At 41.0% G+C, this 15,251-nt stretch overlaps 1 protein-coding gene across 1 annotated transcript in view; it reads right to left on the bottom strand.

The window, feature by feature from the left end:
- Positions 1-6,444: 6,444 nt before the first annotated feature.
- The window catches only part of TBC1D7 (TBC1 domain family member 7), a 1,434,943-nt gene continuing 1,426,136 nt past the window's right edge, over positions 6,445-15,251 (bottom strand). Inside the window, exon 8 of the mRNA XM_044064902.1 lies at positions 6,445-6,767. The gene's annotated coding sequence lies outside the window, so the exon portion shown is untranslated. The remainder of the gene's footprint in view (positions 6,768-15,251) is intronic.

Below are 15,251 nucleotides of genomic sequence, written 5' to 3'. Positions count from 1 at the left end.
TGTTTTTACTGTAACAGACATAACAAAAATCAGGTGGAGGTATTATGATAGGGATTAAAGATAGTTATGAGACTGGTGATTACTACATGTTCAGTGATAATATTATAGACTGTGTACCTGTGACAATAAAGACAACTCTGGAACATATAACAATTGTTGGAGTGTGTAGACCACCAAAGACAAGTGCCGATGACCTAGAGGGATTCATACATTTCTTGAATGAAACACAGGAGGGAAGAATAATATTAGCTGGGGACTTGCATTTACCAGAAACAGACTGGAATAATACTGATTTAACAACATTAGCAAGGAAATTATTCACAACATATATTCAGGAACAACAACTGCTTCAGAGTATAAAAAAACCTACCAGGGGACGGAACATTCTAGACAATGTGTTTCTAAAGAAAGTACTATTACTTCAAGTCAAGTTTTACCACCACTGATGTGCAGTGATCATGGGGTTATAAAGTTTAATTTGTTCCCAGATAATTCTGCCAAACTGAAATCTAAGCTAATGCACAGAAGGTTAATTACAGATTATATGGAAGTAAAACAGTCACTGTGTAAAACTAACTGGAGTGAAGTGTTCAGTGGAAAAAATGCAGATGGAATGTGGAAAGTTTTAAAAAAACAAACTGAGTGCAAAAAAAAAAATATTTAACATCTGGATCTAGGCATACAATGTCAGGGGATATATATTTCCATAAGAACAAGATATCTGATTAAGATGAGAGACAAAAAAATATAAGAACTGGAAGAGAGGTTGAACTTCATATATATAAGGGGGGAACAAGCTAAATCAGACAAAGATAGAATAGTTGTGTAAAATCTTACCACAACTATAGATGTCCTTCTCTTCCATGTTGCAATATTCAGTACTCTTGGAGTATCCCCCTCTTGCTACCCGAACATCCGGACAGTCTTCAAAAGTTTGTAGTCACTGCAGGGTGCATGGGTCGTCTGATGTAGCCAGGCACATCTGGGCCATAAAAGTGATGCCTGCACACACCAGACCTCAGAACAGACTGCCCTGGTTGAACCCCAGTCCTAAGACAAGCTGTGCCAGTCCTGTGCCATCCAGTCAAGGAAGCTATAGCAAGATGTGGAGTAGGAGGGTGGGAAGGAATACTGCAACATGGAAGAGAAGGACATCTATGGTTATGGTACGATTTTACACAGCTATTCAGTGTCCTTCTATTCACATGTTGCAGTATTCAATACTTTTGGGTGAGTACCAAAGCTCACTGTGAGGAAGAGGGTGGTGGTCTTGAGGAAGGAGTCCAAGTTGCTGCCTCTAGAATGCATGAAGTGTCCAAACCCTTGAAGAAGGTTCCCAATGAGGCCATGGCCCTAGTAGTGTGTGCCTTGACCTTGTGTCCCAATGATTTCCCATGATGTACATAGCAAACGGTAATAACTGTGGAAGTCCAGGAAAAAATAGTTTGCTTTGTAACTGCTTTCCTCAGGACAGGGCCCTGGAGTGAAAGGAGACAAACAACTGGTCAGATTTCCTCAGGGACTTGGCTTTGTGCAAGTAGAATCTAAGCTGCCTGTTCACATCAAGGGAGTGAAAGGCTCTCTCACTGTCATTTTGTGGGTGGGTGAAGAAGGTGGGAAGGTGGGTTGCTTGATTCTGGGAGAGATCATTGACCACCATTGGCATGAAGGGGGAATTGGTTCTCAGCGTTACCCTGTCTTTGTGGAAAATAAGAAAGGGCGGAATAGCCATGAGGGCTTGCAACTCAGATATTCTCCTTGCTGAGGTTAGTGCCACAAGGAGGACTGTTTTCCATGTGCAGTATTTACACTGGTCCTTGGAAGCTGGTTCAAAGGGGGGGGGCACCGTGAGTTTCTTTAGCACATAGTTCAGGTCCTGGGGGAAGGAATGGGCTTCTTGGGTGGTCTGAGGTGTAGCACTGTAGAGGCAGACAGGCTGAAACGGCAGACAAGTGAGCCTTGATGGAGGAATAAGCTAATCCTGCCTGTAAAAGTTCACACAGGTATGACAGCACTAATGGGACCTCACTCTAGAAGGGGTCCAGCTGTCTCTGAAGACACCAAATGGAGAATCTTTTCCACTTGGATACATAAGATCTCCTAGTATTCAGTTTCCTGGCCTCTTGCAGGACAGAAAGTATGTCCTCACTGTATAGGTATTTGTAAGGGATCGGAATTATATCACCCACAGGGTGAGTTGAAGGGATTGCCATTGTGGGTGGATTATAGATTCCTTATCCTATGCAATTAGGTCCACTTTGTAGGTTAACTTGTGGTGACTGCCCTTGGCTAAATACAGAATGAGGGGTAACCAGTGTTGTCTTGGCCAAAAGATGGTCACCAGCATGATTTTTGGTTTGTCCTGCTGAATCTTCAGTAGGACCTTCTGAATGAAGGGGAAGTGGGGGGGGATGCGTATAGAAACATCTTCTTCCATGAAATTGAAAAGGCGTCCATTGCCCTTGCCAAAGTGTTGGGCATTCTGGTACAGACTGAAGGAAGTTGCCTGTTCATGGGGGAGGTAAACAGGTCTATTTGAGGTGTACCCCATTTGCAGACTTGACCCAAGAAGACATCCCTGTGAAGCATCCATTCGTGCAACTGTGACATGGACCTGCTTAATGTGTCTGCCTGAGAGTTTTGTTCTGAAGGGATGTACACTGCCTGAAGTGTTACCTGTGTTGTGTTGCCAGCTCCCACAGCAGGAGATCTAGTCTGCATAGCAAGTAAGAGTTTATTACCCCCTGTTTGGCAACATACCACAGGACTGTAGTATTGTCTGTGAACAGTTTTTGTGGGCCCTGTTTGAGCCTGGGCTGAAAGGCCTGCACAGCCAGGAGGATAGCTCTCATCTCTATTACATTGATGTGCTCCTTTTTTTTGGCATTTGGCCAGGGGCCCTGGACCTTTAGGGGTCCCAGGGTTGCTTCCCACCCCTGGTCCGAGGCGTCTGTGTACATCTCCTGCATTGGCGGGGGGGTTGTAGGGGTAGGCCCGGGTTGTGGTTCACCTGATTTACCCACCATTGAATCTCCTTCTTCAGGCAGGGTAACAAGGGAGTTTTGTGTTCCAGTGGGTGAGTGTGTTGAGTCCAGATGGACCTTGGGTACTAATGGAGCTTCCTCATGTGTAGCCTTGCCAATGGCAGCATTGGAATAGTGGAAGCCATGTGGCCCAGGAGTCTTAGGTACTACCTGGCAGTCATTTCTTCAGTGCAAAGAACCAGGAGCAGGTAATGTGTATGATGTTGTACCTTCTGGGGGGGTAGGAATGCCTTCATGACATCTGTCCGAATCCTGCATCCTAGGAACACAAGGTCTTGGGTGGGAGTCTGGTTGGGCTTGGGGATAATTTATCTGAAACCTCAATGCCTGCAGGGGGGTCAGGGTAGTCTGCAGTTGCAGAAGGAGGGTTTCCCTGCACTCTACCTGGATTAGTAGGTCATCTAGTTAGGGGAAAATCTGGATCCCTTGGGTCTTGCAGAAGGCAATCACTGGTGCTAGGCATTTGGTAAAGACTACTGGGGATGTACAGACACCAAAGCGCAAGGCCGATAAATGATAATGAGATGAGGACACGGTGAAGCAAAGGAATCTTCCTGCACCTGGGCCTTATGGGTATGTGAAGGTAGGCATTCTTGATGTCTAAGGTGGCCATGAATCCTTGACGAAAGATCAAGGAGAAGAGTGTTTGCAAAGTGAGGATCTGGAAGGTCGGCACTTGCAGGAAGAGGTTTAAATGAGAAATGTCCAAGACTGGCCTCCAGGGTCTGTCTTTTCTTGGGACTAGAAAAAGCCTGGAATAGAAGCCTTTTCCTCTGTTAGTGGGATGGGCTGGATGGTGCTCTGGGCCTCATGGTTCTTCAGAACAGGTGGATAAAGGAGGGGCTGCTCTTTTGGGGGCTGAGGAGTACCTTTTCTGATGGGATAGTGATCCAGGTCATAAAGTACCTGTTTTCTTTTATGGAAAGAACCCATTTGTCTGTAGTGATGCATCTCCACACTGGAAGATAGTGAAAGAACCTCACTGTCAGTGGGATGGGGGGGGGTTCAGAAATGGTAGATAGTCACAGACTACCTGCCCTGTTCTGAAAGTGATACTTTTGAGCTGGGGTCTGGGCAGGTCTGACAGGAGTGGATTGTTTCCTGGAAGCTTTCCTTGGTCTGGGTGGTGGGGTCAGAGCACAGCTCCTCCTAAAGAATTGAGTCCTGGATAGGAAATTTCTTTGGAACTCAGGAATAGGGAAGACAAACAGGTGCTTAAGGTCCTGAAGTTCTTTCCCCCTTTGTTGTAAGGTTTTAAAAAGCTCTGCTTCCTTGGAACCAAACAAGGCAGAGTTGTCTAAAGGAGCATCAAGGACCTTAGCCCTGATGTCATCAGACAGTGGCTGAAGTCCTAGCCATGAGTACCTCCTAATGACAGCAGCTGATGCAGCAGACCTAGCTGAGGCCTCAGCTGCATCATAGCTGCACCTGACAGAATGTCTAGTGACCTGAGAAGTCAAGGAACTGAGGCTGGACAGTTGAGCTTTAGCGGGGGAGTTAGAGATATCAGGTAACTATTTGGAAATTTGTTCTAAAAGAGTCAAAGCATACTTGGACATATGTGTCTGACTGTTGATAGCCCTGAATGCCAGGGTGGGGGAAGTAAAAACCTTTTTGCCCAAGTGTGCCATGGCCTTACTGTCTTTGTCTGTGGGTAGGAGGGAAGAAGAAGGCAGGGACTTGGAGGCCTTGTCAGCAGAAACTGAGATTATGCCAGGGCACTTCACTAGGACTTTGGCAGTTTCTCGGACTTTATAGAACCTATCAGGTTTATGTGGAGCAGGTGGCTGAGGGTCTGGGTTCAAGGAGGCTGCACTGCAGGCAGCACTGGGGGGATTGATGAAGGAGCAGGGGAATCCACCCGGAGAAGATCATAGTACCTTTTCTGTAACTGTCATCTCAGATGAATCCAATCTGAATCCCTCATCTTGGCAATGGTCTCACCAAAGGTGAGGTCTTCCGCTGGGGAGTCTGCTTCTGCAGACTCTTCCTCTGGAGAGGTATAACCGGGGGGAAGGGTAGTTGAGACACATAAGAGAGAGATTCCTCTGAAGAGGATTCAAAAGATTCCTCCTCCTCCTCCATCAAGGGTTGAGAGTCCAAGGGTTGGGGCCTAGGACTTAAGGCAGGTGGGGGAGCTACAGACACTGGAAAGGTAGCAGGACTCAGGGCCATGAAAGCATTGAAGAAGCTTTGCGAGAAAGTCTGCCAGTCTGGTTGGCTTTCCACTGGGGAAGAAATATGTTTATTCTTTTCTTTCCTCTTTAAGGCAGGCCTAGCAGGTGACTGGGTAGTAGAAGGCCTAGGGATGATGCCAGAGTGATATGAGATGTGTCCGCCTGATCGACCTACACCAGCCTAGGTTGCCCCTCTATGTCAGAAACCGATGTCTGCAAGACCTCCGGGGGATGTGCCTGCCACACAGGGTTATGCAGCTTCCAAACTGGTGCCCGCTACACCTGAATTGTCAGGAAACAATCGTTCCTCCCGGCCGTCGGCCACAGCATGAACATTGGAAGGCGGAGGTACAGCTATAGTCTCAGGCCTTGTGGTCTTTGCCTTTTTCTTGGGTGGCTCAGCAGGCAGGTCGGACATCCCCTCCACACCTAAAGCTAGCTGTCTAAGTCTCTGGTTCTCCAGGTAGATCTTGAGAGCATGGAGTCTGCTACACAGGGTTTTCGGGATGAAGGCCTTGCAAATGGAGCAGACCTTATGGTCGTGGGATTGTCTAGGCAAAAAAGGCAGAGTTCGTGGGCATCTTTGTGTGGAATCTGATGACCACACTTACATTTACCCTTTCTAAATGACATGAGCAAAACACTAGTATGCAATGACTAGACAATAAAAAGTCCCCGATGGGGTACTTACCTGAAGGAAGTATGATCCGATTGCCTGTGCGGCAGGAACAGCTGACATTCAGCTGGCGACACAGAAGTTCTGGGGTCTTGTGCATGCAGACGTCACTTTTATGGCCCATGTTCTCTTGGCCCCGTCAGATGTCCCATGCACCTTGCAGTGAATACAAACTTTTGAAGACTGGCTGGATGTTCGGGTTGCAAGAGAGGGATACTTCAAGCGTATTGAATACTGCAACATGTGAATAGAAGGACATTAGTAGATACCTGATGGCAAGCAGAAATAAACTTTATGGCTTTAATAAGAAGGCATACAATATGAAATACTGTGTACTGTTAAATATTACTAGGATGAAGAATATATACTGCGCACTGAAAACAAACAAAAATTCATTAGTTGTTATGAATGTTACTAACTGCACTGACAACTGTACTAAATACTGTTTGAGAAAATAAATGTTGTTGACAAAAAGATGCTGAAAAAAACTCACCCAAGGAAGAAAAGAATAATTTGTTTTAAAGGAATACTCAAACACTGTATTGGCACAATCTGACAGGATCATATTTATTTTACAAAACTTGACATCCTTTGTACAATTTGAAGTACTCATTTCATAACAAATAACAAACATTACTTTTGTACTATGCTGCCTACTGCCCTTCACTTTTGATAAATAATCTTCATCTCTGTCTGTCTACTCCACCAGTACAATGACTCATGTTGCTTCTTCATTAGAAGTTCCTCAAACAAGGCATCATCTTGCATCTGGGTATGCACAATAATGAAAAGGAAAATAACATTTCTTGTTTTGCATCCTCAGAATTCTGAGGTCATTGCTGATTAGGTTATAATTTTCCTTGGAAAAATCTGAAAAATAAAATCAAACAATATTACTAAATGCATCAGAATACATTATTATGGATTATAATACCGATAAACAATTGTATTCAGACTTGTATTCATATACATCTCCATTTATTTTCTGTGTTACAAATGAAGACTTATGGAAAGTGCTCAATGTAACACTAATCTTCAAAACAGAGCTTGCAGAAAAGATCAGACAGAATTTGTACCAGCACATGCTAGAACCTTCTCTTCAAAAACTTTTTCTTCCAAATTTCTGTTAGAATTTGTGTACACCAGATATAATTTCACACTTTTGTATAAATGGTAGTCCTTCCATTTTTTTCTTCCAATAGTTAAAAAGGCAAACTAGAAACAATCGTCAACCCCAAAATCTGTAGATTCAAAATCCAAGAGAAACAAAGTAACAGAATCCACAATGAACCTACACAAAAACAATTGCCTGTCAGGACATTTATTGTAAACGTTGAGTGCTTTCATCTGATAAAACAGACTTCCTCAGGTCACAGTTTATAAACTCACAACCAAATTTAAACAATTAAGTATTTAAATAGAGCACCATCTAGCATCAGCTGATGATGTCCGTAACACTGTACTAGTTTTAACGTTCCTTTAAAAAGACAGTAACCCAGAAATACAATTGCATATTCTCTGAAGAAAAAATAAATAAAACCATGAAAATGTGTGATGGTATGAAAATTAAAACCACATTAATATAATTCATTGTAAAAAAAAAATTCTAAATAAATTCCAATTCAATCAGTTTAGCATAAGGGCTCTCTGTTTTAACAATTAATATTAATCATGTCACTGAGCCCAGGGGGCTTATGTGCCTGAAGTTTAGCCTGCCACCATAACTCTCAGATTTCCAAGTAGTTTTCCTGATTTTAAGAACAGCCCTAATGAAAGACTTTCCAGTAGTAAAATAATAAAACTCCTAAAGCTGTTACAAGTTCTAGCATGTCTAACTGTGGCATTCTTCAAATTTTGAGTTCTTATGGCATAAGAATGTTCATACATTTATCCCTGAGGATGTGATCAGTTTTCCCAACATAAAATGCCTCACAGGAACAACAGAGAGCAAGATAAACCACCACTCTGGTAGTACAATTTGCTCTAGGAAAAAGGGAAACATTCCTCAAAACATCAGGCATATTGTGTCCCATTGAAAAATATATATCCACATTGCTTGCAGTTCTTATATCTACTTGTACCCATCCCAGCTACCAATGCATTTCCTTGCCTTTTCTAAAGGTCCCATCACTTAATATATGCTATCAAAAATGCATTAACATATTCCAATTTGATGCAATAATATCTTTAATCTTGTCCACTCCGTCATCATGGACTGTTTAAGTTTATTTTGGTAACTGGAGTATCTATCTCTGCATTTAACACCTCACAATTATTCCCTCAACGAGGTGGGGGCTAACAACCTGGTTGGGGAATTAACCAGGTTAATACAATTGCTGACGCAAAAAATACAACCTAAAGAAATTCAACAATGACTCAGAGGTATGGATCAGCAGGCCACCAACATGGAGGGCATGGCAATAGGAGCGGGTTGCCCCCCTGTGTGTGCCAATTTGGTATTATTGTATTGGGAACTGAATATTTTACTTTCTTCACCTTTTAAAAGTGTTTGGGATGCATTTTTTTGATTTCCTGAAGACATGTCTATTTTATTTTTTTTTGTAATTTCCAGCAGTTACTTACACTTTAATAGTTGCCATCCCTACAAACAAAAGCTAAGTGTGGTCAAGGAACAAATGGTACAAATATTTCTAGACTGGTAACAAGTGATACGGAATTTTTTACTCTGATTATCTTATTCAATTATTAACTAGAAGGGTATACCCACTGAATTATTGCAAAAAATAAAGGATGACTTGGTTCAGGGCAGGATGGACCAGTTTTGCCCCTATTTTAAAGGATAGGGTTGTTAAATGCAGACAGAGATTCTCCAATTATCAAAATAAAATGAAACATTCCATGATTATTACATACTCTGAAGGGATGGACAAGAATAAAGATAGTATTGCATCAGACAGGAATATTTTAATACATTTTGATAACATACAAGCAAGTGGTGGGACCTTCATTTGGGTTTACCTTTAGAAATGGTAAAAATATAAAAAATATTTTGGAGATGCCTATTGCTAGTTGGGATAAGACAGGTACGACTAGATATAACAACTGCAAGTACTGTGGATACATTTTTTCAATGTGACACAGTATGCCTAATGTTTTGAGGAATGTTTACATTTTTCCTAGAGTAAACTATGCCACCAGAATTGCAATTTATTTAGAATTTTCTTACAATTAGTTATTAATGTGGTTTTACTTTTGAACTGTATATTTTATACCATCACATCTTTTCATGGTTTTACTTATTTTCTCTTCAGAGAACATGCAGTTGTATTTTTGGGTTACTGTCTTTTTAAATGGACTTAAACACTAGTACAGTGTTATGAGCATCATCAGTTGATTGTGGATGGCACCCTATTTAAATACTTAATTGTTAAAGTTGGTTGTGAGTTTATATACTTTGTTCTGGGGAAGTCTGTTTTACTAGACAAAAGCGATTAGCGTTTACAATAAATATGCTGTCAAGCAATTGTTTTTGTGTAGGTTCATTGTGGAAATTTGTTACTTTGTTTTTCTTGGAATTTGAATCTATGGATTTTGGGGTTGATGCTTGTTTCTGGTTTGTTTTGGTTGGTTGTTTTCAGTGCCGAACCTAACATTCTCTCACAGGAGTTGTAGGATTCATTAACTCACAACTTTTCCTTCAATGAGGCAGATACTAACAACCTGAGTGATAATTAACCAAATTAATAGAATTGCTGATGAAAAATACAACCTGAAGACATTCATCAGCAACCCAGAGGAACGAATCAGCAGGCCACCAACATGGACAATTTTATTACTCATTTTTCCATTGACAAAGTAGAGTAGTCTACAAGAAAGTAGATTTAAGTTCAACAACTTGTTAAATATGATCTTTAGATTTTTCAATGAACCTGTGGGTAAACATGACTCTGATTATGCAACTAAAGAAAATGGAAAAATTGTTATACAAGCAACATTCTATTCAAATGGATATTATTTTCTTCAAATAATGTATTAGGGTATGCCAGGTTCCTAAGGGATTCCGATTGTGGAAGAAAACATTTGGAGTTTCATAGAGATATTTTGAACTTTTTTGATCAACCTGGAAATGACTTAATGGTATCGATTATAAAGGGCAATGTACTACAACTTGAAATTATTACCAGTGAATTATCGTCTCTTAATAGATCTGTGTTTAAGGACCTTTCATTTGGCTTTTAACAGGCCTCTTACAATTTTATAATTAATAAAGATGCTGAATATGTGAAGGGCATGAATGAATGTAAACACCATAAACTTAAAATGTATGAAATTGCTTACCAAAATGGTATGGCTTATCTGACCCTTGATGGCATTAAAGTGAACAAACTTGATGTTAACATAAACCACAGCCAGCTTTAGGCACCAGCGAACCCTGTGGTCGCTGGGGGCCCCCTGATCTTGGGGGGGGGGGGGGTTCCCGACCACAGCAAGTTATCTTATCTCGATATTTTGTAACTTGTCTGTCAAACCAACAAAAGTTAGTACAGCAAACTTGTATACTTAATAAACCAGGTGACAATAACTGTTATTTATATATTTTTCAAAATTCAAAGATCTTATAGTAACAGCATTTTGTCAAGTAAGAGGCTTTACAATTCCATTAAATATTTTACCACTGACATAATACCCCTGGCTTAGTTAAACTGTGTTAGTGGACATCCTCTTCACTAAAACTAACAATATAGCCAGTTTTAGGTACCTGCAATACTTGAGGCTGCAGGGGGCCCTTAATCATCCTTGACTGTGTGGGGCCCCACAAAAGCTGCTGCTGGATGGGGAAAAATAAGTAGAAAAAAAGTATTAATTTTTGATTACACTCTTTACACTACAGAGGTCAGTAGCCCAGAGTGACCAATCTTAGTGCACACCTTGGATTTTAAGAAAAGCAGATGCTTCTGATCTTCAGGGATGGTTTCTTTTTCAGGGAGTTTTATAAATACTGGCCGAACACCAGATACTATAACTTTCAATATCTTTGCTGAAGACTTCTGCTCAGTGCCAAAAATAATAGCAGAATAAAGGCTCAAAATGAGAAACACATTTTAAATATTACTCTAATTCACTTAAAAAGTTACTAGAATGATACATTTTGCATCAACATGCATTTTTGGACAATAAATTATAGAAAACACTGAAGATTGAATTTTTTTAGGACAGAGCAAAATTATTAGACAAAATCAAGGAATATCTCTGAAATCAGGGATAGTGACAGGTATTCATTTATTCCTCAATGAGGTAAATAAGAATGATTTATCCCTGCTGCTGTTTGATGACTACTAAACAGCAGTCACTGATCTAGTGTGGCAGTAGAAGTGTCTGAACTAAGTACAAAACTAGTATTGCTGTGACCTGTGTACGTGTGTAAAACATATTACTGATTTTTATCAGTGCACACATCCAATATTGCTGGGACTTCCACATTATTCTTCTGGGTATCATTAAAAATGCAGCAGCTAACAAGTAATTACATTTCAAAAGTAAGGCATAAACTACATCACAGAACATTCAAAAACTTAGATCTTCTAGGAATCTGGTGGCCCCCCCACTCCCCAGACTGCATAAATAGATAGGGGGCTCCCTTAATCATCTTTGACTTTGTGGGGGCCCCACACAAGCTACTTTTTTGGTTGGGAAAAATGAGGAGAAAAAATGCTTAATTTTTTGACTATGTTCTTTAACCTGAACAGGGCTATGATATGACCCCTTTAGGATAAAATTGATAATGGCCTTTCTTCTCAACCATACCCATTTTAAAACCAGCCCTGCTCATATGTTGTGTACAGAAAATTGCTGTAGGTTATGTTTGTGGGGGGAGGGAGGCTGTGATTGTCTGGTCATTGTTTTCTTTACTTTGCTAACAGATTTAACAAGTGTACAAAGAAAGTAACTTAAGCTCCTGTACAGGCAGTGTACTGCCTAGGAGCAACAAAAGTAGAATACATTACTGCAGTAATTACTTTTTCTTCACTTTCCTCACAATCAAACATCAGGCACGTATACAGGTGGTTGCCTTTTGGGGAGTAAGGACTGAGGAGGCATGCTATACATATGGATTTCATCAGTCAATTGAAATACATGACTGTGGTCATTTGAACCTCTGCTTTCATCCTAATATAACACCATAGGGATGCATAGGCAGTGGCGGTCTTTTCTGTGGGATTACGGAGGCAGGCAGTATTCCCAAACAAGATCTGTGTATCCTCACAAAAATTAGCTTGTTAGTTTATTGTGAACTATTTTGTCAGCTTTGAACATTAAGCCTCGGGCACAACTTATGCCTTCATTAAAAGAAAAAAATAAGACTGAAATTTTGTTTAGGCCACTGTTGGATTAAAAGATTGGGAAATTTTCTAAAATGCATCCCATTGGGCACGCCTTAATTGAGTTATTTCCTAAATGGTTATTACTGTGCTGTCTTGGACAGGAACGGTGTGTTGAAAGAATGCAATGAAAACTAAAGCTGAACAGCAACACTGAATTCCTTCCCTTAATCATAATTTCTGTTCAAACCATCACTGGATGAAAAGGTTTTGTAAAAAAGGAAAAAAAAATACTTATAAAGCACTTTAGAGCATATATAAAGTTATAGCTTCTTGGAAAATCTGAAGAAAAGTTAAAATGTCAGAAAAAAGTAATATGTATGGTATGAGAAGCCCAACATGGGGAGGAACAGAGGGAAGCTCTGGAGGGTGTCTGTGTGTTTGTTTAGGGGAGGACTGAAACAGTAGGCAGATGCCTGGGGCCTCATTTCACCTTAGTCCAACACTATACATAGAGTTGTTGTAATGTACCACTGTTGCAACTAAATACCAATAACTGTAATGTCCCTTTGTGAGATGGGCCAACACAGTGTGGTATACAGGTCTGTTGTAATAGAACAGCATTGTAGCTACAGATCAGTCTGTGTGTAGTACTCCTAAAAGTTTGCAGCATGAACTAAAAGGATGGATAGGAGGGGGAGCAGTGACATGGTGATACATAAACTAGAAGTGCCCAGGGGGCCTCCAACTTGACATTGCTGGGGGCCCCAGAAAGCTAACAATGGGCCAGATGTGAACAATTGCAAAAAAAGACCCTTGGTGTCATCACCATTACTAGACACGAGGGTGGATGCCATTTGTACTGATTTAAATGATGAGGGATGGATATATATCGACAACGATCCTGTTTTTTTTTCTCACCACAGGCAGTTCAGAATTTTAAGTTGCCCAAGGGGAGAAACTCGAAGAAGAACAAGAACCCCTCCTAGACGGGAAGGGCTGTGGTCAATGGCAAGGTCAACAGGGGAGTTAAATTTGATGAATTTTCACAGTCCTTTATTAGGTGCTGTAGGTTACTACTGTCAACAATTTCAGCATTTTTAATTACAATGATGTACCAGTTTCTAGTTTGCAGCACAGTTTACTTGAAAAGGGCCTTATCTTATTGCCCTCAAAACATTTTAGCTTGGTAAATGTTTGCTTACACACTGAAGTTATCTGTAAGAAACTAGAACTTGGCAATGATTTTTAAAAACGGTGACCTTGATTTCTCCAATAACGGATTATGGAGGAAAAGCATATTTAATCCCCTTTTGAATCCAGTATTGTCCGATTTTGAAAAATGTGAGAAAGCTTTAAGGAAATTACACGAGGAAAGTCTTAAAAAAGTACAGTTTTGTACCTACCATAAATGTAGATGTTCGAAGATCCACATTGCTGCAGTCCTTACACTTGGGTAGTCCGCTGTCCTCGGTCGGCCCGAATATCAAAGTATAAGGCTGACGTCGGTCAAGGCGCATAAGACTGACATCAGGACGTCAGGGTACAAATGCGCCTGACCGACGTCATATCCTCAGTCTTTTCTTGCCCCAGATGTCAGAAGACCCCAAAAAGAAAGGTCAAAACCAAAAGACAGCAAACAACCAACCAACCACCCTTGCACCAATAATATGTACAATATATACAATATACACAATATTTACAACCCAACCCACACAACCGCCTCTAACTACAGAGGGGAAGGAGGGAGGGTAAATTGGACTGCAGCAATGTGGATCTTCGAACATCTACATTTATGGTAGGTACAAAACTGTACTATGTTCTTCATCTCACATTGCTGCAGTCCTTACACTTGGGTAGAATCCCAAAGCAGAGGTAAGGGAGGATGGCAAAACTATAAAGCAGCAGGAGCTGCCAAAATGCCCTGTAAAATAGCAGTGGCAAAACCAGCCCTAGATTTAGAGTAAAGTGGAAGGTGATAATGCTTAGAGAAAGTATGCACTGAACTCCAAGTAGCTGCCTCCAAAATATCTTTAGTTGCCACCCCCCTTAGAAAAGCTGTCAAAGTGGCAGTAGCCCTAGTGGAATGAGGCCTAATCCCAGCTGGAATCTCCTTACCATGATGGGAATAACAGAAAGCAATGCAAAACCCAATCCACTTAGAAATAGTTTGTTTTGACACAGGCTTGCCCTGAGAACTCAAAGCAAAAGAAACAAATAACTGCTGAGACTGCCTGAACCCTTTAGTTCTGCTCAAATAATATCGCAACTGCCTGTGTACATCTAAAGTGTGCAAAATCTTTTCCCCTTTATTCTGGGGATTTGCATAAAAAGTAGGCAAATGAATAGTTTGGTTTAAAGCCACACTAGAAACCACTTTAGGCATAAAGGAAGGATTAGTACGTAAAGATACCCTATCCTTATGGAAAATTAAGAAAGGCTCAACTGACATAAGGGCCTGTAATTCAGAAACCCTTCTTGCAGAGGTAATGGCCAACAAAAAAGCAGTCTTCCATGATAAATATTTCAACTCGGCAGTAGCTGCAGGCTCAAAAGGTTGTAGAGTGAGTTTCTCCAACACAAAATTGAGATCCCAAGCAGGAGTAGGAGCTCTATGTGGGGGTCTTATATTCTTTGCCCCTCTAAGGAATTGCTTGAACAAAGGATGAGAAAACAATGGTGGGTCACAGTCATAGTGAGCCGAAATTGCTGCAGCATGAACCTTAATAGAAGAGAAGGACAAACCTTTGTCCAGTAACTCAGTAAGATATTGAAGAGCCACACTTAAATTAGGCTCAGAAACATCAAATTCCTTAGCTGCACTCCAAAATAAAAATCTCTTCCATTTATCTGCGTACACTTTCCTTGTACTAGGCCTTCTGGCTTCCAAAATAACATTCAAAACGTGCTGTGGAAGTTGAGACCCTCCAGGGTTCAAAACAGAATATGCCAGGCTGTTAGGTGAAGAGAGTGAAGTTTGACATTGAGTAAATGACTGTTCTCCTGAGACAGCAGGTGTGGAATCGAAGGCAAAGGCCATGGAGGCTCCCGTACCAGACTTCTCAGTAAAGGG

This window comes from Protopterus annectens, chromosome 3.part0 (genome assembly GCF_019279795.1).
Source record: "Protopterus annectens isolate FY-2018-M chromosome 3.part0, PAN1.0, whole genome shotgun sequence".
Classification (NCBI taxonomy): Eukaryota; Metazoa; Chordata; order Ceratodontiformes; family Protopteridae; genus Protopterus; species Protopterus annectens.
Note: the sequence above shows the minus strand (reverse complement) of the source record. Positions and strands in the feature narration are given on the sequence as shown.